Source organism: Martes martes (genome assembly GCF_963455335.1).
Source record: "Martes martes genome assembly, chromosome: 1".
NCBI lineage: Eukaryota > Metazoa > Chordata > Mammalia > Carnivora > Mustelidae > Martes > Martes martes.
In genome coordinates this window covers 24,123,864-24,147,412 of record NC_137888.1, presented here as the reverse complement: position 1 = coordinate 24,147,412, position 23,549 = coordinate 24,123,864, and positions in this window count along the sequence as shown.

Sequence of the window (23,549 nt, the reverse complement as noted above, 5' to 3'; positions counted from 1 at the left end):
AAATAAGTAAAATCTTTTATAAAAAAAGAATAAGAAAATATAAAATTTTTATTTTACATTTATATATTCCTTCCCCAGTGCTCTTTCTTGCTTTATGTAGATCCAATTACCTCGCTATAAAATTCTCCCTCCATTCAAGGAACTTATTTCAACATCTCTTACACAGACCTCCTACCCAGAGAATTCCCTCAGTTTCCATTTGTGACATTATTTCTCCTTCACTTTTGAAGGATAATTTTATTCAATAAAGAATTCTACATTTCATTCCACTTGCTTCATGCTTGAATGGTTTCTGCTGAGAAGTCTGGTCTAATTTTTTTACCTTTGTTACTCTATAGATAAGACTTTCTCACTCTGGCTTTTCTTAAGATTTCTTCTTCATTTATTGCAGTTTCAACATGATATATCTACATATAATTTTCTTTTTCTTTTATTTTTTTAAGATTTTATTTATTTATTTGACAGAGATCACAAGTAGGCAGAGAGGCAGGCCGAGGGGGCCGGGGATGGGGGGAGCAGGCTCCCCGCTGAGCAGAGAGCCCAGTGCAGGGCTTGATCCCAGGACCCTGAGATCATGACCTGAGCTGAAGGCAGAGGCTTAACCCACTCAACCACCCAGGCAACCCTCTACATATAATTTTCTTGATATTTATATTCACTGTTGTTCTCTCAGCTTCCTGGATCCATGGTTCAGTGTCTGTCATTAATTTTGGAAAGTTCTTGACTATTATTATTTCAAATATTTCTACTCCAGTCTTTCTTTATTCTCCTTCTGGTATTTCAAATAAGTATATATTACACTTTTTAAAAATCTCCATCAGTTTTTGGATAGTACTTTTCTTTCTTTCTTTCTTTCTTTCTTTCTTTCTTTCTTTCTTTCTTTCTTTCTTTCAATTTTTTTTATTTCACTGTCACCTTAGCAAGTTTCTTCTGACTTAGCTTCAGGCTCACTGATTCTTCCCTTGATCATATCCTGTCTACTAATAGATTATTAAGGGCATTTCTTATTTCTGCTACAGTTTATTGTGATTTTTTTTGTTTGCTTTTGATTCTTCCTTAGAGTTTTCATATATCTGATTGCATTACCCATCTGCTCTTGCATGTTGTCTACTTTTTCATTAGTGCTTTTTACATACTAATAATAGTTATTTTAAATTCCTTGATTCTAGTTCTTCAGATTTCATATTTCTCTAGTGATCTTATTTTTGTCTCTCCTTTTGATTTGGGGCTCCCCTCAGTACTGTTTTAGAGTGTCTGTGACTTGCAGCTATTTCAGATGTAATCTACTAGCACCCTGCTGATGTGGGGACAAATCAGGGCAGAGGAAGCACTATATAATATCATGATTGCATCTCATCCTTTTAATGGGTCTATTTCCCTGAGCTGCGACTTTAACAAGCGTTTCTTAACTTTTCTTCTTCCCTTAGATGAGACAGAAAGTCTCTTAGAGGGTTTTAGAGTAGGATAAATGCCTTTCTCCATGATGGGATAAAGATGTTAAGTGTTTTCCCTGGAAAGTAGGCCTTTGATATGGAGAAGGCTCTGGGTGTATTTCAGAACTACTTGTCTTTCCTTCCCTCTGCCAGAACCACTACATCTTTCTTAGATCTTTACTGGGTGCCTAGAAAGAAATCCCATAAAATATTCACCCCCCAAGACTGCAACAGGCCCCCTCCCCCATGATTTATTATTCTCAAACTACTCCACAGTCAGCTTCCAGCAATTTGTTATACATTTTATATTTATTTAGGTGTTCCTACCAGTTTATGGTTCCTGCTTCTCCTGATAAGCAGACATCAGCTTTGATTCTCCATATTGCCTGTGTTTCTATATTTTGAGAAAGAAGTTTGCTTTGCAATGTTGGTTCTCTGACAGGTACAAGAAACATCACTGATTTTCAGTTTGTACAACCATTTTTATTGCAGGAGTGATGACTTCTAAGCTCTTTAGATATTGGAGCTGAAATTGGAAGTCCATTAATACTCATTGATAAAGTATTAGCTTTATTCTTAAAATGTGTCTGTGCCTCTGGGCACTTAATTTTTGTCTTTTATGTGCCATTTCTTCTTTCTGCTATTAACTTTTTGGTGATTTGACTAAAGCTCTTCAAATATAATTCTTGTCTCTATCCGTTTGTTGGCATTTGCAGTATCTTTCCATTAAATTCTCATGTTATTCTTCTCCTCTTGCTAAGTGAGAATCTGCTCAGTTTACACTTGTTAGGAGGCATCCAGTTACTTCCACAGCCAACCATCTATGTATCTTCTCTTCTTCACCCATTGCACAGATGCTCTTCTGTTATTTCCTTCACCCTACCTTTACCAGTTCCAGTTAGTGTACTTAATAGGGTCTCAGCTCATGGTATCATATCTGGCATATGGTACAAGTTAATGTTTAACAGTAATAAAATGAAAAAAAAAATATATCAGTAGCTATTCATCAGACTTTATTAAAATAACTTTGTTAAAACAGGAGTATTTTTTAAAAATTTTGGAGGGGTGCCTGGGTGACTCAGTGGGTTAAACCTCTGCCTTTGGCTCAGGTCATGATCTCAGTGTCCTGGAATCGAGCCCCGCACTGGGCTCTCTGCTCAGCAGGGAGCCTGCTTTCCCCTCTCTCTCTGCCTGTCTCTCTGCCTACCTGTGATCGATCTCTCTGTCAAATAAAATTAAAAAACGTTTTTTTTTTGGAAAATCAAAATGACGTGGAAAGTATATTTATACTTAAAAATATGTCTTTAAAAGTCCATTTTTTTCCGATGCCACAATGTTACATGTTAACACTGAAACTTTGAACTACAAAACTGAATAAAGTATGAGACATCTTACTCAATTATCTCAATGTTTAATTCACTCATTTTAGAGATAAGAAAGTGAGCCCCAAAGAAGTAGAGTAGCACAGATTGTACGATCTACCAATTTACAGATCAGTGCTCTTTCATTATATCACCCAGTCTCTGACACCTTCGAATAATTTGCTAGTTGTAGACAGATAAATGGAGGCTATGGATTGCTACAATTTTCAGTCAAGGTAGCCTCAACCAATAATGTTACCAACAATATCCCCCATAGACATATTTATTACAACCATTCCCTGTTTTGTTCTACATCAGCAGGTCCATCTGGCAGTAAAGGATTGACCAGGTGTTCTGGGGAAGAGTTGGCACACGACTGCCTTGAATATTGTGATACTAGCAGAAGGGAAAGATTTAGAAAATGAAAGGAAATTAAATTATTCTTGGTATATATGAGCTTACAAGACATTTTTAGGTGGTAACAATTATGGAACATCTTTTGCTTTATTTGTAGATGTTTTTTGGCTTGATTTAAAAAAATCAGATTGAGGTATAAATATTCAAGAGAAATAGAGTGTTGTATTCATTAATACACTGAATAAACAAAAGCTTAGGAAAGCAACTTTGAAAATCTGTAGTTAAATGTAAAAGGAAAATAATATATGGCATGTCTCATCAAAACTATTATTCTAAAAGGTAATAATAATAAAACTTGTTTCTTAATTAGTCTTGATTAGTAGGTACCTGACTCAGGTTTTTTTAATCAGATGATCAGACTATGGTGTACAAAGGACCTTTGCCTTACTAATTGAATTTTGTGGTTGGAATTAGTTAATCCTTTCCCCAAAGTGAACAATTTCCTGTGTATTTTATCTTATCAAAGACAATGAAGGTATTAAGAGAGCAGATCTTACTCTAATACTCTAGAACTGTGATTGAATAACAAATGTAGTGCATGTCCACTGAGGCTTCGAACAGCCCCCAAGAAGCTTTAAACAGACAAAAATTTTTTGTGTGTGGAGCACTGGTACACATTAATAAGAAATTTCTATTGCTGGTGCCAGCACTATACCATGCCCTTGATTTTCATTATGTAAAGATTAATACCATGGCAAAAGTGCTTTTATCGGTCTAGAATGTTCATATGATATATTATAAAATATACAGCCATACAACATTTCTACCGTCTTTTAAGTCAGAAAAAAATGATTAATGTTTTATGATTTGGTTAACTTTTATTTATTTATATTTTATTTAATCTTTTTACCATAACATTTACTTTTTTTTAAAACTGTTTCAACTGAAAGTGTTATTTAGTGTTTTAAAAAAACAAAAAGCAAAGTTTAAAGTCAAAATTGATGATTACACTATTTAGAAATAACATTTAAATATATAGCTCTTTTTATATACTAATATATACAGGTTTTTAAATATATTTTTATGTATTTCACGTTATTTATAAATATACATTTTATCACACACAGTATTGCTTACTATATATTCCCTTTCAACTTTATTGTTTGTGTAAATATTTTATATAGTCATTATTTAAAAAAATATATAGATGAAACTAAAAAGGCACCCAAATTACGTGTGTGTGTGTGTGTGTGTGTGTGTGTGTGTGTGTGTATTTCAAATATAAAAGAATTTAATGACTCTGGAAGAAAAAGATCAGGAGCTTACCATTACTGTTTTTTTTTGTTGTTTGTTTTTTGTTTTTTAAGTAGGCTCCAGATTGGGCATGGAGCCCAACATCAGAGTTGAACTCACAACAATGAGGCCAAGACCTAAACTAAATCAAGACTTGGACACTTAACCAACTGAGCCACACAGGCACTCCATTTTACTGTTTTTTTTTTTTAATATCTTCTCTACTGACCTACTAATTCTGTTGTCTATATTGTTTTTGTCAGTTATCCAGTGACATTCCCTCCAGGGTTTTTTCTTGATTATATGACTAAACATATTCAATGGTCATCACCAATAAATCACTGAGTGAACAACAATCATCCTTGTTATCATGTTATGCTATCTTTTACATTATTTAATTTCATTACCAGTGATACGTCTCCAGAAGTACTCATTTTCTATTTCCTGAGTCTTTTATATGATAGAATCAGCCAGTTGTTTTAATTCTTTTATGGCTATTGAGATGACTCTCATTCTTGGATCATACTTAATTTTTTTTCAGGACGTGGCGATGGCTGCTTTACTTGTCCTCTGGTGAAGAGTGTTTCTGTAGGAAATCTAAGGCAAGCCTGCTTTTACTCTTACTGGTAACTTTTTCTTACTACTCATGGAATGAGAAATTACCTTTGAAATTCAATAGCATTGGTATATTCACCATGAATCTCAATTTTTATTTTTTGGTGTCACCTTTTCTTGGTATATAGTACATACTGATAGTTTTTTTTTGTTTGTTTGTTTCTTTGTATTTTTCTATCTAATTATTCTGTGAATTTATTTTCTATATAATTTAAGTTTTTTTTTTTCCTAATGTATCTCTTGTGAATAAAATATTTGTATTGTTTACTTCAGGGTCACCAAGTATTTTATGTTGCATCACCTTTGTCTTTATATAAGTAATTTTATTTGCATTGATTTAATATCCTTAACTTTTCTTCTATGTTTACTATGACTTCTGAAGCCTTGATCCCATAACATCAATTTAGTTTTCAACTTTGTTCTTCTTCCTTCAGTTTCTAATTTATTTAATAGATCCAATATTGTTCAATATTGTTCTACATTTCAGTTTATTTACTTAATTCCATCATTTACCTCTATATAATATCCTATCTTTTAGATATCTGTTTTGTGTTTTCATTTTATTGATGTAATTGAATTGAACTTTTCAATAACTCAGTGCTTCTAAGGAAGATTTTACTCCGTTGTTTGCTATTTGTTTCCTAATTGTTATTGCTCTTTTACATGATACATTTATTTATATTTTGTGACAATCCTATTTTCTCATAATCATGGAGAACATAGATGGCCTTCTATAGGTTCTTTTTTTTTTTTTTTTTAATAAGCACAGGGCAAGTGGATTCTCTTTGACACACTTTCTAACATAATTGATTTTTTTAAAGATTTTATTTATTTATTTGACACAGAAAGAGAGATTACAAATAGGCAGAGAGGCAGGTAGAGAAGGGGAAGCAGGCTTCCTGCTGAGCAGAGAGCCCAACACGGGGCTTGATTCCAGGACCCTGAGATCATGACTGAGCCGAACGCAGAGGCTTAACCCACCTAGCCACCCAGGCGCCCCATAACATAATTGATATTTCCAATGGCTCAAAGATGTGTGGTTAAGAAAGGATAAAATCTTCACAAGCCTAAATGGGCACTCTTCTGGGATCTCTGAGATCCCATGAGGCATCCTGGTTTTAGGACCCCTCCATTTTGCCAGATATCTGTCTTCACTTACCCACATGAGGTTTCACTCATTTTCCCTTCTAAGCTCACTGACAGATGATGAATTTAAATGACCAATGTACAAATGTAGAACTCTAAAAAAATCGGTAAAGATATTTTGAAAATTGAACTTACAGTACAACATTTGATAACCACAAAAAAGGAGACTGATAAAGTATATTAAAAATAAAAATATCTGTTTATTAAACACACCTTAATAAAAGTGAAAATTAGCAAAAGTTGTGCCATAATAACTGAGACAATTAATATAAATTTCATAAAGGCTTCATAGAATTCACTGAGAAAAAGATTAACAACATTAATAGAATACTTATTATTACACTTGGGTATATTGTTCACAGAATGGTCAATACATATAAAGAGATACCCAAACTCCATGATCACAAGGGAAGTGAAAATCAAGACTACAATAAGATATTTTATGCCCATTTTATACCCACATACTCATACCCACGTGAGAAATAAGATGCCTGAAAATTCCAAATGTTGCAGCTGATACAAATCAGTGATTCCCTCACAACTTACCAGAGTACAAAATAGAGCAATCGCTTTGGATAAAAAGTAGGGTATTATTATTTAGAGATGGTGACTCATATACTCTATAAGACAGAGATACAGTAAATGTCCATATTTAAAAATTGTAGGTGCTCAGTCAGGCAATATATATCCAAGTGTATACTGTAATTAGGTACAGCCATGTACATCATTGGAATAAAAAGGAAAGTGAGTTATTAATTGCTAGAGCTGCCATTACAAAATATCACAGACTGGGTGGCTTAAGCAACAGAAATTTTTTATTCGTAGTTTTGGATATTTGAAGTCCTAGATCAAGGTGTTGGCATGATTGGTTTTTCTTGAGGACTCTCCTGACTTACAGCTGGTCACTTTCTTGCCATGTGCTTGCATGATCTACCAAGGCTACATACTTCAATAATGGTAACTTTCAGAGATATAATGTTGGGTGAAAAATTCACAAAAGACGGTATGCAGTTTCTATTCTTTTTAAAGCAGAAAGCAAGCAAAACAAGATATATTTTAAGTATGTACATATATATGATATAACTATAAAGAATTATAAGGGGATGATTAACAAAATATCAGCATCATAATCTCCTCTTTAGAGGAAGGAACAGGGACTGTTCAGGAAATTACACAGGAGGCTTTTGTAATATTAGTTACATTCTGTTTTATTTGATTTTTGTGATGGATTCTATTGGTTTTATAATTCTTCTTATGTAAGATATATATCCAATGTTGTATCTAATTTACATATTAAGAATTTTTACCTGAATAACTGTAAACATGACATAATTTTAAACATGCAAAATAATTAATTTTGTAGTAATAAATTGTAGTAATAAGAATAAATTTGTAGTAACAAATTATAGTTTATATGGTTATATTTGTAAACTAAAAATTAAAAAAATCAGGTTGTCATTAAGGCCACTTAGTAATATATCATATCATGGCGATTATAATTTTGACCAAGACAAAGATACTTATAAAAAATAGCATTCAACGTCATCTTTGTACATGACAAGAGACTTAAAAGCTAGAATGAGGTTCCAAAGTATTAAACTCATTAACTTCTTTTAGATCACAAGCATAGTTTTTGATGATTTCAAAGACTATATGATTTTATAGACTGTCTTTGCAAAGGACATCAGTTAACCACCAGAAAAACTTAAAATTATTTTCTGTGTGATTTAATGATTTTATGGGTAATTTATATAGACTAATAGTTTACATAGGTTAAAAATTTGTCACCCTTACAATTCTAATAATTAAATAATCAGTTGTGTGTGTTGATTTAAATGAAAAAAAAAAAAAAAAAGCAATAGTGACTAGTTTATCCACTTGACACAGGCATATCTCTACTAGACTCAGGTAAAAGGACTAAAGTACCCAATAATATTTCATGTGTTTCAAATAAGAAATACATATCCAAAGGATTAATTCAAATCCTATGTAGAAAGGATTCTGTGATTATTGTACTTTAATCACTAAGAACATTATAATAGTTTTTACCTTGAAAGACTTCTATACAGTAGTGATATGCATTTGCTAATTCTGTTATATGAAATCTTAGCACATGATTTAAAAAAAGTAGTCAACATGTAGAAACTGGATATAATTCATGATTTCTCAATTCTTTGTGAGGAAACATGGAGGATAGTTCAGAAAATATTTATGGCAAAGATTTGGCTTAGGAATACTAGATATCAAACATCAATTCCATTATACTTTAAAGAAATGTGGCCATATTTCAGGGTTATGGTGATATCTAAATTTAGAATATTTGGGGGCATATTTACTAATGAATTGAGGAAAGAAGTTAATTATTTCTTAAAAATTATGTATGCATATATATCATATATTACATATGTTTGTACATTTCTGTGGCTTCTAAAAAGTATCTCCAATACTGATATTTCTTGAACTTTCTGTTCAATTTTTTTTTATCAAATTTTCATCTCTGCTCTTTTTTAGACTTATTTTTACCTTACACTCTTCATTCTCTCTTTCTCTAAAATGCTAACAGGAAAAAATGAGAGAGGAACAGGACTGTAGAGGCCAAATCTGTTATTTTGTTTTTTACAAAAGGGATTGTATCTTAATGGAAAGAGTGAAGATTTATGATAAAATGGATATTCACTTATGGAATTGGCTATGTTTTATATAAATTAGAACTTCAATTTCTTCATCTGTAAAGTAGGGTCAATAATGTTGAATTAGAGTCATTATAAGAATGGAAAAGATATATGTAACTTCCCAGTGTATATTAAGCATTCAATTACTGGTAGCTATTACTGATGATAATACTTGGGCTGGTATTACTGAGGGCAGAAATAGAAATATATTATTTGATTCAGCAGTACAGTTCAGAAATCTACATGCATGATATTCAGCTTTTGGAAGCTTTTGTAATTCTGTAGAATTTATCAGAAGCAGGGATTTGAAGATTGTTACACCTTCAAAAAGTAAGAAAAATACCAAGAGTCTCCTTCTAGTAAGGTCTTTCACTGAAATGCTTTGACCCTGAAGCAAGAAGATGGACTAAGGGGCACCTGAGTGGCTGAGTCAATTGTGTCCAATTCTTGGTTTCAGCTCAGGTCATGATCTCAGGATCATGGGATCAGGCCCCACTTGAGGTTCCACTGTCAGTAAGGAGTCTGCTTAAGACTCTTTCCCTCTCCCTCTGTTCCTCCTTGCCCCTCCTGTTCTCTCTCTGAAGCTAGAGAAAGAAAGAAAGGAGAAGAAAGAAAGAAAAACTGATCTTGTCCACATGATCAAGTGCAAATCTCAGGTGCTTCTTGGGCACCTAAGGCTCAACCTTCATGTGCGGTGTCTGGCAGTAGTAAAGTTGGTTGAAACAACCACAATAATCCAAACATTCTGTTTGCAGAAATATTTTAAGAATTGAGCTTCAGAAGCCCATTTATTCATCAAGTTCAGTAAGAAGAGAGGACAACGTTTAAAAAGAGGCCAGGTCTGACCTAAAAACACCAAGTCATAACTAAGTCTTTCTTTCAATGAAGATTTCTTAATGCAAATCTCTGAATCTATGCCTACCTGAACCTTGAATTAGTTTTAACACTGTCAAAAACAAGTTTGTACTAACCTCAGGGTTATTCCAGACGAGGACAAGTCGTTATAAAAGCATAATTTATTTATAGTGTCATGTTCCAGCACTATATCTCCTAATATAGAAGGAGAGAGGAGGAGTTAGATATATTGCACACAGATATATAATCCCTGTTCACAATATTTGTATGTGTATTTGTTGGAGAGTGAGGCCTGTCTCCAGAGAATAGAATTTAATATATTATTTCCATAATCTTTTTAAAAAGTAAAGGTAAACTATAGACTTTTAGAGGATACAAATTGTGAGAGTATTTTTAAATTATAGAAATAGAAAATATGTATTCAGTTCATATTTATTTGTGTCTCAAAACTTAAGTTTACCATGTAAACATAAAAATCACTAATAGAGACAACATGCAAAATAAATGAAAATCTAGAAAATAATGTGTGGTAATAAGTGAATAAACTTGGACAGTAGAACAGAGACTTATTTAAACTACTTTGAGTGACGGTTTTTTTTTTTTTCTTCTTCTAAGTTTAACACCTATGCATGAACATTGAATAAAAAGAAATGCAAAATTCCAAAGATGAAAGGAAATAGAGAACCATACACTCAACAAATGGAATTATATATTACATGCTGACTTTTTCTTTTCTATTGTTAGTTTTACTTTTATGTTTCTTATTTTTTAAAATAGTTGCAAAATATTTGGAATGCTAGCAGGTTTCAAGAAAAATATTGCCATGCACTACACAGTTGAAGCTGAAGAAATAAAACAGCATGAATGATTGAAGCCCCTTTTATTCCTCTCCAGAATAATTTTCATTCTTTCTCCCACATAATTAAACACCAGACAGAATTTGGTATTCATTGTTTTCACATATTGCTTTGTACTTCTACTGCTTAGTATTATGTGATTATGCTACAAGTATTCCTCTGTCATTTATATATATATATATATATATATATATGTGTGTGTGTGTGTGTGTGTGTGTATACATATATAGATTTTTTTTTAATATTTAACATTGTGTTTGAGATTGACTCACATTGATATGTGTCATCCTAGGTCATTCATTTCTACCATTATATCACATTCTATTATGTGAATATGCTACAATTTTTTCATGCTTCTGTTAATTTTTTCTCCTTTTTAAAAATTATTTATTTAAAATCCTATTAAATATTCCTTAGAAAGAACATAGTAATGATTAACATTTAATAATATGGATATACCATAATATGACTAACAATTCTGATTCTTAGATATTCAGGATATGGTCCTCTCTCCAGTTCTCTCCAAAATTTAGAATATTGTTAATACATAACAGATGCTGAATTTTTAGCAATTTTTAATAGAATGACTTTCCATTTAATTGTTCATTGTTATAATTAATGATTCAAAGAGATGAATGCATTTTCATCTGACTTCCTGATAATTTTTTATTCTATACCACAGAAATTATTGTAGAAAAAAGGAATTATATGATTAGATCATTTTCTTTCCTGTTCTTATACTTTAGAGGTAGGATTTGGAGTACAGATGCAGCCCTGCTGCAACACAAAAGTTTGGAAAGGAGAAGTTAGCTGCTGACCACTTGGTTACTTTGTCCTTCTGGAAGATGAGAGATAAGCAACCTTTGGTTCAAATATGTTTCCCACGGTTTTGGAAATATGGCTTGGGATCACATTTCAGGATGAAAAAGTTGAAAGCTCTTTGTTACTTTTTCAGTTGCTTATATCTTTTTTAGCAGGGAAAAATACCAAACTATGTTGACTCTTCTTCTTCTTCTTCTTCTTCTTCTTCTAATTGCTCAATTCCAAACTTTATTAATTTAATTTATTTTATTTTATTTTATTTTTTTCAGTGTTCCAAGTTTCATTGTTTATGCACCACACCCAGTGCTTCATGGGGTGGGAGGATGGGCGAGCCTTGTGATGGGTATTAATAAGGAGGGCACATATTGTATGTTGACTTTCTAAAAATAAATTGAATAATGTTGGAAATCTAATTTATAAGAATACTTTTTCACTCACAGGGCTTAATAAAACAGTTATTTTCACTTAGGGTTGGAGCATGGGTTGCTGCAAATAAATAATTTTATTTGTCCCAAATTGATTCTCTAAGAGGGGAAAAATGTCACTTCTAAAAGAAATGCTAAAAGCTATTATTGTCCAGTGGAGCCCAACATCTTAGGAAAAGAAAGAAAGAGATTCATGGAAAAATTCCAAGTAGGGATTACCAATGTGAATTTGCTTGTAACAACCTCCATCTTCTCCTGTTTCCTGTTTTATTTTCTATAATAAATGATAGGTGGTTGGTGTAGCAGTTGCTTTGTCAAGGTTAGAGAACCCTAATGAACACCATTCTTGCTATTGTTTAATGTCAGTGTTCTAGTAACCATGCGACTTACTTTTATCCTGGCACTTATTCTCTTAGGACCCCGTGATCTCATTGGATTTCTTCTCCAATTTTTTTCTTATAAACAGTGATGAGTTGGATGTCTTTTGAACTTTGTCATCACAATTCCATCTGTAGCATATGGACTTGAAGTGGACATCAATGATTCTCCCCTCCTTGTATTTGCACCCTGTAAAATCTTCTCTCATTGAATGTAACTTAGTTTTAGCAAATAAGATATGGCAAATTTGTGTGTGTGTATGGATAGAATTAAGGTCTCAAATAAGTTGAATTTGAATGAATCAAAAGATTCTCTAGGTGGGTCTCATTTAATGAGGGGAAAGATCTTAAGAGACAGAATGGGCCATCTCTGAAGTGAGAGTCTCTTTGTGTTGCTTGTTTGGAGGAAGTTAAGTTTCTATTGTGAGAGGTCAGTGGAGAGAGCCATGTGACAGGGAACTGTGGGTGATCCCTGTGAACTGAGAAAGGCCCCTGGCCAACAGCCAGCAAGAAAAGAGGGGCCTCATGCCAGCCACAAGTAGATGAGTTTTGCCAACATTGTGAGGGTCCTTGCAAGTAGATTCTTCTCTAGTTCAACCTCTGATGAGACGGCAGATAACATGGGTTTCAACCTGGAAAGAGTCTGAAACAGAGAACCTAGAGATTCTGTGTCTCAACCTCTAAAGAAATGATACACTAGGTTAAGCTGCTGAATTTGTGGTGATTTGCTACATAGTATAGAAAACTAATACACTATCACTTCTCTTTCTGCAATATTTATCTCCATGATTCAAGTCACATTTTGAATCAACAGATTTTGTACCAGGTCCTATTAAGAATTTATCTCACAGTCCCGTATCAGTAAATAACAGAACCCAGATGGGGGTCAGTCCTTTTTATTCCTGATTCAATGATCATTCCCCTACAATAACGAGCCATGGGTATACCAATTAAAAAGCCACGTATGTAATTGTCTTAAATTTTTAAATTATAGTGGATTAGGATTATCATCCCATCATATGTGCCAAAATTGTTATGCTGATTCTTATTAAGTGTTAACCTGGGTATAGAAGATTAAGTAAAACATGCTTTTCATGAATTGCCATCAATGTTTTTAGAATACACACACACACACACACATATGTGTGTGTATATATATTTAAGTTTCGATTTGCCTGAAGGTCAAAAAAGAAGTGAGAATCATGATAAATATAACTTCTTATGTAAAAAGACAACTAATGATTTCTATTTACAAAAAAATACTAATATCTATGAGCTCTGATACATAACACTTCTGGATATCATCATTTAAATTTCCCTATAAATTTTCTATTTTATTTTTGTGAGTTTGTGAGATTTAGTTATCTCAAGTTTTCATAGAAGCTTCGATAAGTTGACTTTTTAGCCAAAATTATCTGGACATTTACATCCAAAAGGTAATTTGAACTATATTAATGGAGCTACAATAAAAATAATTGAAAATTTTATGGACAATAAAAGCATATACGAAAAGTCAAAGTTAGATTTTGTTTTAATATAATACCTTCTTTAGAAATCTATAATGTTATAGTAAAATACTATAAAATGAATGATTTAGATTCAATTTACTATTTGATAGAATCTAATGATTTAGCAGTATCGAATTAAAAAGTACATTATACATTTCTTTTACTTTTAATCTCATTGAGAACTGCATTTTAGACTGCAATAAACCAAAGGTCAGATTCAGAGAACAATTATATCTTACTAGTGGTAGCAGCAAAAATATTAACCTGAATTCACCACAGCTTTAAAGGCTTTTATTCATATCAGCGATGGCCCTGGAGAAACAATGATACTAATCACACTACTTATTTTCACCAATTTAAGGGAGGAAAACTTTTCCTCTCTTCCCTTCTAATTTCTTTGGTCATTCTAATCATTTAATTGACATGACATACTAACAGGAGAAAAACAACACACATTTTAATTTTCTATGTGTGGGAAGCTCATTGAAATATGAGACTCAAGTGCAGCTTTTATACCTTTTAGACAAAGAAACAATAAATTTGTGAAGAATTAACAAAACAAAGAAGGTTGGACTTGGGATAGTAGGTTAGTGAGAAAGTAATGGGGCTTGTTTATATAGTCTTTCTGCCCTGAATTCCCTGTCTCTGGTGATAAGAATGTCTCTTTATCTCCAGGTCCAGAAAGGGTAGTTTTCGCATGGGAGATTTATTTCCTGCTTTCAGGGCTACAAAGGAGGGTCAGACTGTCCTCCTTACAGAGAGTGTTTCTTAAGTAAATTGAATTCAAATTAATCCTTATTTTAAAGTGGAATATTTTGGGGAGCCTGCCCTGAGCCACATCACCGTATTTCCTGTTTTGGAATAAATGAGATAAATTCAGGAATAAAAATATATTATTTGGCTTATTTGGCTACAGATAATAAAATCTGTTTCACTAATTAATAAATTGGGATACAGGAGTGACTAGGTGGCTCAGTAAGTTAATCCTCTGCCTTTGGCCCAGGTCATGTTCCCAGGGTCCTGGAGGGCCCTTCCTCAGGTTCTCTGCTTGGTGGGGAGCCTGCTTCTAACTTTCCCACTCATTCTGCTTGTGCTCTCTCACTCTCTTTCAAATAAACTAATAAAATCTTTAAATAAATACATAAATAAATATACAGATTCTGTTATTAATGATATTGGAAGCTGAACTATGTTATCAATGTGTAAATCTTTTATAATGTCTTCCTTCCACAACACTCAAAAATATGTCTCTTACATTCCAATTTCTCCATCATGGAGTTTGTACTGTAATTTAATTTCAGCATTGCTAGCTATCCAATTCTTGATGATTGACTCAATTATAAGAACAGAGTCAACTGGAAAAATAATGGTATTCTGACCAGAATGTTGAGGTTGTCCTAACAGAGAAGAGGGCAAGCAAAATTTGAAGTCAAATTTGTCAATCACTAAATTTCTTTAGAATGCCTCGTTGCCCCATCAACTTGTAAAAACAGAGTAAACTTGGTTGAAACAACTTTTGTTTCTCTGACACCATATACTTTTTCCCAGTTGATGCTTTCAGGATAAAAAGTCCATATTCTTTTAGAAAAATACCATTGATCTTAAATCCTGAAAAAATGTTTTGAAATAAAGAGATGAAAATTTGTTGACACTCTACAAGTAATAAAAGTGGGCAAAACCAGTGAGTTTATATGAGAAAGATAATTTGCCCACATAATAGAAAATGTTTATGTTTTGCAGTTACTTGCTATTTTGCACATACTATAAGTTTTTGGAGGTCAGAACTATAGTTATTTTCCTTTGTCATTTCAGTAATTAAGACAGTATCTGAAAAGTATTTTTGTATTAGATTTATATACATATATACATGATTAGAATTGAATCAGGTTCTTATTTTTTTAAAGATTATTTATTTATTTATTTATTTGAAAGAAAGAGAGAGAGAGGGCATGAGCAGGGGGGAGGGGCGGAGGGAGAGGGAGAAGCAGACTCCCTGCTGAGCAGGGAGCCCAAGGGGATGTGGTACTCCAACCCAGGACCCTGGGTTCATGACCTGAGCTGAAGGTAAATGCTTAACTGACTGAGTGACCCAACCATGCTTGGATCAGGTTCTTAATAAAATACTTGAAACGAGCCACGTTTCCGTCAGGATCATGAAGTAAAAAAAAAAAAAAAAAAAAAACTATGTAGCCTTTGCAAGATTAAAAGTAGCAGGCCTTATGTTGGGGGCTTTCGATCATCTGCTTCATAGTACTTAATTGCTCTTTATACTCATGACCTCTAGCTATTTGGAAGACGAGTATTTTTTGTTTGTTCTTGTTTTATTTATTTATTTATTTATTTATTTATTTTTGGTTTTTTCTTTAAAGATTGTCTTCCTTTATTTAAGAGAGAGAGCCAGCATGGCAGGGTGGGTGGGAGTTAGAGGCAGAAAGGGAGGGAGAAGGAGGACGAATCTCCACAGACTCTGGACTGAGCCTGGAGCCTCGCATAAGCTTGATCTCATGACCCTGAGATCATGACCAGAGCCAAAACCAAGAGTTGGATGCCCTACTGACTGAGCTACCCAGCACCCTAGAAGGGTATTTTCTTTTTCTTTTTTTTTTTTTTTTTAAGATTTTATTTATTTATTTGACAGACAAAGATCACAAGTAGGCAGAGAGGCAGGTAGAGAGAGAGGAGGAAGCAGGTGCCCTGCTGAGCAGAGATCCCAATGCGGGGCTTGATCCCAGGACCCTGGGATCATGACCTGAGCTGAAGGCAGAGGCTCTAACCCACTGAGCCACCCAGGCGCCCCTAGAAGGATATTTTCTTAAATGTAATAAGTCTTCTATGGAACATGACAAACTTCATTCAGCCTAAAGTTGTATTTTTCTGAATTCTAATTTTTTCCAGTTCTTAAACAAATAATTAACTATTGCATATTTCTCTGGTTAATGAGATCTGCACTGCCAACTCAGCACTAGCATGTTCCCTAGGCTCTGGTGAATAAGGCCCATTGGAAATGGCAGTGACATAAAAATGTTGGGTTTAGGTCAGATTAATTGGTTTGGTAGATTCATATCCATGGACTCCTCAATTAACTGCTGATGTGATGGGCAAAACTATGTTCTATGCCAGTCTCCACCTACTTATCCTAGAAGTGTTGTATAAAAACTAAAATGAGTCACAGATCATGGTATTACAAGAAATTTAAAATGTAACAACATGTGATTTATTAATATTATGTTATCATGATGATGATTAGCAATTAAGGTAATACACATATGAGCAATTAAGAATCAGTTATAAAGTTAACAATTAGATGATTATAATGTTGGCCCAAATCAATTAAGAACTCTATTTAAAAATATATTTATAGATTTTTACATATTTTACTCAACCTTGAAAGTCATGGTTAAAGAGAATTCCACAAAATTACAAAAGAAAATTATCTGCAGGCATTATGATGCTCTCTAATATTTGCTGGGAAAATGCTGCTGAGCCTTGATGGCTCAGTTATGTTATCCTTGCTCAGGATTGCAAGGATATATTTAGTAATATGTATACAATGTTTGATTCTGTTTTGTATACACAGGTATTGACTGGGACACAAAGGCAGGCATGTGAAAAATATATGTTAATATTTCTTAATATTGGGGATATCGATTACAATGCCATATTGCTGTTTGATTTTACTCCATTGAACATTACTGGATTGTGAGATAAAGAGATTAAGTTGTCAAAATGAGTTGAGTATAGATCAGGATAATTGTTATAATGAGACAAATTCTTTTAAAATAATTCAAAAGATGAATCTTTTGGTGGCAAACACTGATAGAAATATATTTAGTGTTAACTTTTTTTAAAGGGTGATGGTTAAAACCCTTGTTGAGAGAGACAGTCCTCTGAGATCTCTGAGCATGCCTGGCATTTTCTCCCTGTCACAGGGCAAGGTTTATCTCCTGATACTGAGCAGTTTCTGTAGTCAGTCAGAAAAACAAAAAAAGTAGTTCAAAGTGACCACAGTGTGACGTGTAATTGCTCCTTCCTGGGCTTGTTTGTTGCTTGCTGTAGTAGTTGCTGCTTGATCAAAAAGTGCTGAGCCCTTGGCCTGCAGTCCTCAACCTGCGGGCACTGTGTGCAGAGCCCGCATCTGGGCCTGTGGATCTCCCTGGGAATCGGGGGCTTGGGGGTCAGTCCAACGACGCCGAGGCTCCTGATGTTGGCTGTGCTTTGGGTAATCAACTACCTGGCTATGATCCATTAAGTCTCATTGTCCCCTTTTCTTGAAGTAACCAGGACATAGAGTCAAGCCAAACAGTGTATCTAATTATTTGTGTGGTAGTCTGTGCTTGAAGATCATCGATGAGGTTGGGGTTCTTCCTAAACAACGCTTCTGAATTTTTCTCTCTTCGGTGGAAAGATTCGTTTTCATCTTTCAGTTAGTTTGATTTTAATTACTCTTCAGCTATTCTTATCTCGTGTCACATATATTTCACTTCAAAATTTCTTCTATAAAAATATTTAAAGCAAACTGTGGAAAGGTTTGCATATGATCCCTATTAATATCAATTTTAGCATCAGAATAATGTTAATAGAGAAGCCACAGTGGCCTTGAAGGAAGGAAAAAAAAAAGATATAATGGCTCTATAAATCAAAGTGTAAAATGTGGAAATCTGTGGTTTAGCCCCTAACTAGCTCTCTGATTCTGTAACACTTTGCAATCCAAACTTTGCATTTTTGTTTGTTTTGTTTTCAGTTTCCTTCAGAGGTTGCATACAGCTAACTGGGACATATACAAGTGTTATTGAGTAACTGCTTTGTGTCAGCTGCTATATTGTGCTCTGACCTGTAGGCTGCAGAATGAGTAAGTCTCAATGCACTTAAAAGTTTTATAGTCTCAGACATCTCTAGGAAATGTCAATTCAGGAATTTTAGAACTTTATAAATATCATAATTGTTTTATAAGCTACTGCATGCGATGTGTTTGTGTTTTGTATTGATATCAACCAAAACTTTGTCATGTGCCAGGCACTGTGCAAAACGTTTGGGATCCAGTCCTCATCGATATCAACATGCTGCTTCATCTCGTGAAGCTTCCAATTCTAATGGAAAGAGACAATTATTAGCCACACTGTATCCAAATTAATGTGAGTTTACTCCTTCGCGAGTCACAGATAGAAACTATAAGCGATGGAGTTGTCCCACAAAGGAAACTTCATTTGTGGCAAATAAGGATATTACAGGGAATAACTTCCAAAGCTATGACTCCCAGAACAAGGGTGAATGGGTTTGTTTTATTTAGGATTAGGATGAATATTTAGGTTAGGTGAGATCATCATTGTATGTACAGGAAGCATAAGGTGACACATGCACCTTAAGGAAACATGCCTATACATACATCATATGTTACATAAATGCGGCTTGTGTTCCTCCTTGCATGGAGCTTTTACTATTATAATGAGGTAAAGGTTACTGTCGGTCACTCTTGGGTCACTCCATAGTCCATCTGCGTAGGTGTGAGTTGGGAGTTAAATTCAAACTGTTTTGGGTGGTCTGGACCAGTTGAACTCTTTGTCCCAGGAGTTTTTGTTATGTGAGGGGTAGTCTCAGTTTCCATCATGGAATGCTTTGCCTCTTGGGTCTTTTGTGCGAAGTAGGAGACAAGCTGGAAAGAAGAGCTTAAGGAAAAATGTAGGACAAAGGTTGGTGGGTACAAGCAAGTGAAAAGTAAAGACCGGGTCATGGGGTCCAGCTGGTGAGACTACCACAAAGAGAAGTGTTACATGAAATGATGAGAGAAGTACAGACTATTATAGCAACATGTAACAGAGACATCATATATTTCGATTTTTAATTTACTAAATGTGTTCATATGTACATGTAGAGTATGTTTCTCTTGGGCTCACCACCTGATGTTTTCACTAGAGTTTTACAGTATAATGGTTTGCTACACTTAGTGGTGTTTCTTTTTCTTTTAAAGATTACTCTTATGATTTTGATTTCTCTAATAGTATCATCAGACATTTTTTTTTTTAACAGTGATGCTATCACTGGGAGGCAATTGTCCATGGGTGTCTTGTGTTTGTGAGTGTCTTGTAAGCAGAGGCACAACTGTTTTTGTTCTTATTTCCCTTTACAAGGAAGTCTGTATAGCAAACAGCCCTGGATGATAAGGACGGTGTGCCCCTCTTCTACCATTAAAGCAGGAGCAGGTTTGTTTAGAGCCTTGGCGGATGAAGTACATCTCTGTGGAGCAAAAGACAGACTTGCCTGCTGCTAAATATTAAAAAAAAAAAAAAAAAATCTTTGAATTCTTCATGCTGTTCTTTCCAGCCTTGGGGCTTCTTATATATGTTCAAAAACCTATTGAGAACTGAGCTTGGTAGAGAAGGCTACAGAGCTCCTATCCAAACTCCAACCAGAGTAACTTTGAATTTCTTTACATACCACATTTTGAGAAATACCAGACAGAACACTTCAAATAAAAGAAGTTAGCAGGGGCTCCTGGGTGGCTCAGTGGGTTAAAGCCTCTGCCTTCAGCTCGGGTCATGATCCCAGGGTCCTGGGATCGAGCCCCACATCGGGCTCTCTGCCCATCATGGAGCCTGCTTCTTTCTCTCTCTCTGCCTGCCCCTCTGCCTACTTGTGATCTCTGTCAAATAAATAAAATCTTTAGAAAAAAAAAAACAACCCTTTAAAAAAAAAAAAGAAGTTAGCAAATCACTACCTTAACGACTCAAGAACTCACTTTCTTAAGTGAAACTACTTGCTGCTAGTCTGAAGACATTGGTAACCCCCTCTCTATATATTCATTTCTTAAATGTGGAGACTATTCACTTAAAATTTTCACCAAGCAGATAACAGGATTATTTCTCTTTAAAAGACTGTAATTCTCAAACACAGCAGCCCTCTTCAGAGGCATTTACATTGTGGAAGGGAAGAAAGGATTATCTGTATATGTTAATTCTAAACTTTTATTATTATTCAAGATGCGACAATAAAATTCCACCGAATGACAAACATTTTGGCAGAGAGCCAATTTTCAAAAAACATCATTCAATTGAGATTAATCTATGAGCAGAAGAAAAATGAAATGCATGATAGTCTCACCCACACTGTTAAGGTTGATCTGTTTTTGAGAGCTTATCAGCATTTACTTAGTCTTGTCAAAGGCAGTCATGATTAAAAACCAATAATGTATGATTTATAATGTTCACAGCAGTTGCTTTGGTTGTCTTACACCTATCCTTAGTCCATATTCATTACAAATACATTTTTCTAATATTCTGTAATTTTATTTAGTAGTTTTTTCTAATAATGTAAAAATCCTATACCAACATTAACTTCTAAAGCTTGATATTTTATTAGGTTTATAATGCTCACTTTGGAATGTTTAGCAGCTGTTTCTTTGCCATAATAATTATTCAACTCTGATTTTCACCTGCATGCCAAAAATAGAGGATTACTCTGAGACCTTAATCAACCATAAATGAAAGAAGAGTTCATTTTTCATTACTCGCTAGAACCATGGATCTTACTATCTATTAATCATTTTTTCAATCATCAAGTTCTTTTAAAGTTTAGAAAATTCAAAATAATATTAAAAACTTTTGCAAAGCATAAAATAAAATTTGTCCCAAACCATTAATAATTGTATTAACTTTGACTATTATAATAGTATATATATAGTTTATAGGATATATATAGTGTGTGTGTGTGTGTGTGTGTGTATAATGGATATATATAATATATGTTTTATACATATACATATATTATATATATTATGTATGTATATATACACACATATATTGTATATATGTGTGTATATATACACACACTATATATATCACTTTAACATGTTTCTATTTAGTATATATATATCACTTTATATATAAATTTATATAATAATTTATATATAAATCACTTTACATATGTATACACATATATACACATACATATACACATATGTATACATATACACATATGTATACATATACATATACATATGCACACATGTATACATACACACACACACACACACACACACTAAACAGAAACACGTTAAAGTGATTTAATGGTTAAAAGGTTAGCATATGGGGAAACTGTGTGGGTCAGTTAATTAAGTGTCTGCCTTTGGCTCAGACCATGATCCCTGGTCCTGGGGAGCCCTTCATCAGGCACCCTCCTCAGTGGGGAGACTGCTTCACCCTCCTCCACTTCCCAGGCTTGTGCTCTCTCTCTCTGTGTCAAATAAATAAATAACTTTTTTTAAATAATTTTTTTTTTAAAGTCAGCATGTGAAACGTGTTCACATAAGAGATAAAGTAATAGTTGAAATCACAGTTATGCTGAAAACCACTAATAACAACACATTATCACCTACTATTCGCAAGAAGGTTCTCAGATGCTGTTTTTTTAAGCAGCATTCTGTGTAAAACTAAATAGATTTAAAATATTTATTGTAGCCTTTTAACCTCTGGATTCTTCTTGAACACCTTAAACAGCTCTGTTATTACCAATAATAACAACTATACCTACCTCTTCTTTTTAAAATTATGGAAACCTACAGTGATTTGTTTCACTCCATCCAATTAATTAAGAATAGAGTCAGGAATAGAATCCAACCTTTTGTATTTAGTGCAATATTTGGGGGCACTTTTCCACCTATATAGTGGTCATGTTAGCATAGCAAGTTATTGTCACCCAATCAGCATTGTAACTAAGTTTTCGGTAGGCCATCTCAATTTGTGTTAGTCCAGCTGCTTCTAGAAATGGGAATAAACGGAAGACCAATGAAAGTCATGATGGTAAGCCAATTCTCTTGCTTCTTCAGATGTAAATGATTGACATTCAGTAAGTCTAACTGAGGGTGGTACTGAATGAATTTGGGTCAGGCAAAAACATCTATAACCTGAAACACCATTTTAATGAAGATGACTTATTGTCTCTACCCTTCTCCCTTATGTAATGGAAGGGACTGAATATAATTCAACTACCATCAGGTATCAGGCTGCTCCTCTTGGGAAATGATATCTTATAAGGAATTTAGCACTGGTCTCTGCATTTGGAAATTGGTCACTCAACTTGATAGGCCCTTCTTTAAGGAAATTCTTTTTATTGGCTTCATGCATAACATTTATCCCTTCTGAATTTTCATGGGACTTCTCTCTTACTATTTGGCACATACCATTTGTAAATATTTCTAGAGGTTATATGCTATATCTTGACCATATATATCTTGACCATATATGCTATATCTTGGTATTATGTTCAGGGAGATGGTGAAATGATCAAGGTTCCTGTGTACCATGTAATGACACTAGACAGCTGACATATTCCTAAGTTAATACAGTGAAGATGTGTTACCTTTCATGTCATGTGAAAGCGAATTCTCTGAGGGTCCTTCCTAACTGATATATATGTGCAAGAATTTGCCATGGTAATAGCTTTATACCAGCTACCAACCTTCATGCTATTTGTGCCCATATATAGACCACATCTAAAATTACAGTGCTTTTAGAGGTAATTCTTAATTACATTTCCAATAATTTCCTTTCATTCTCCAGCACTGACATTTCTTCACAGTCAAAGTGGCATTTTAAGTGGAGATAAGGTAGAATTCCTGTAATTTTTAAGCATTTGATGGTGGCACAATTCTTTGGGACTGCATCACAGGTGAGGTACTCCCCCCTTTCTGGATATAATGAGATCAGACACCTCTACTTTTCCTTCATAACAGCCTTTACCCCATGGCCCAGGTAACCAATGTGGGGATTCTGTCAGCAATGGAGTACAGATATTTCAACTATGCATTTGGAATTTGGAGAGATAATTATAGAATAT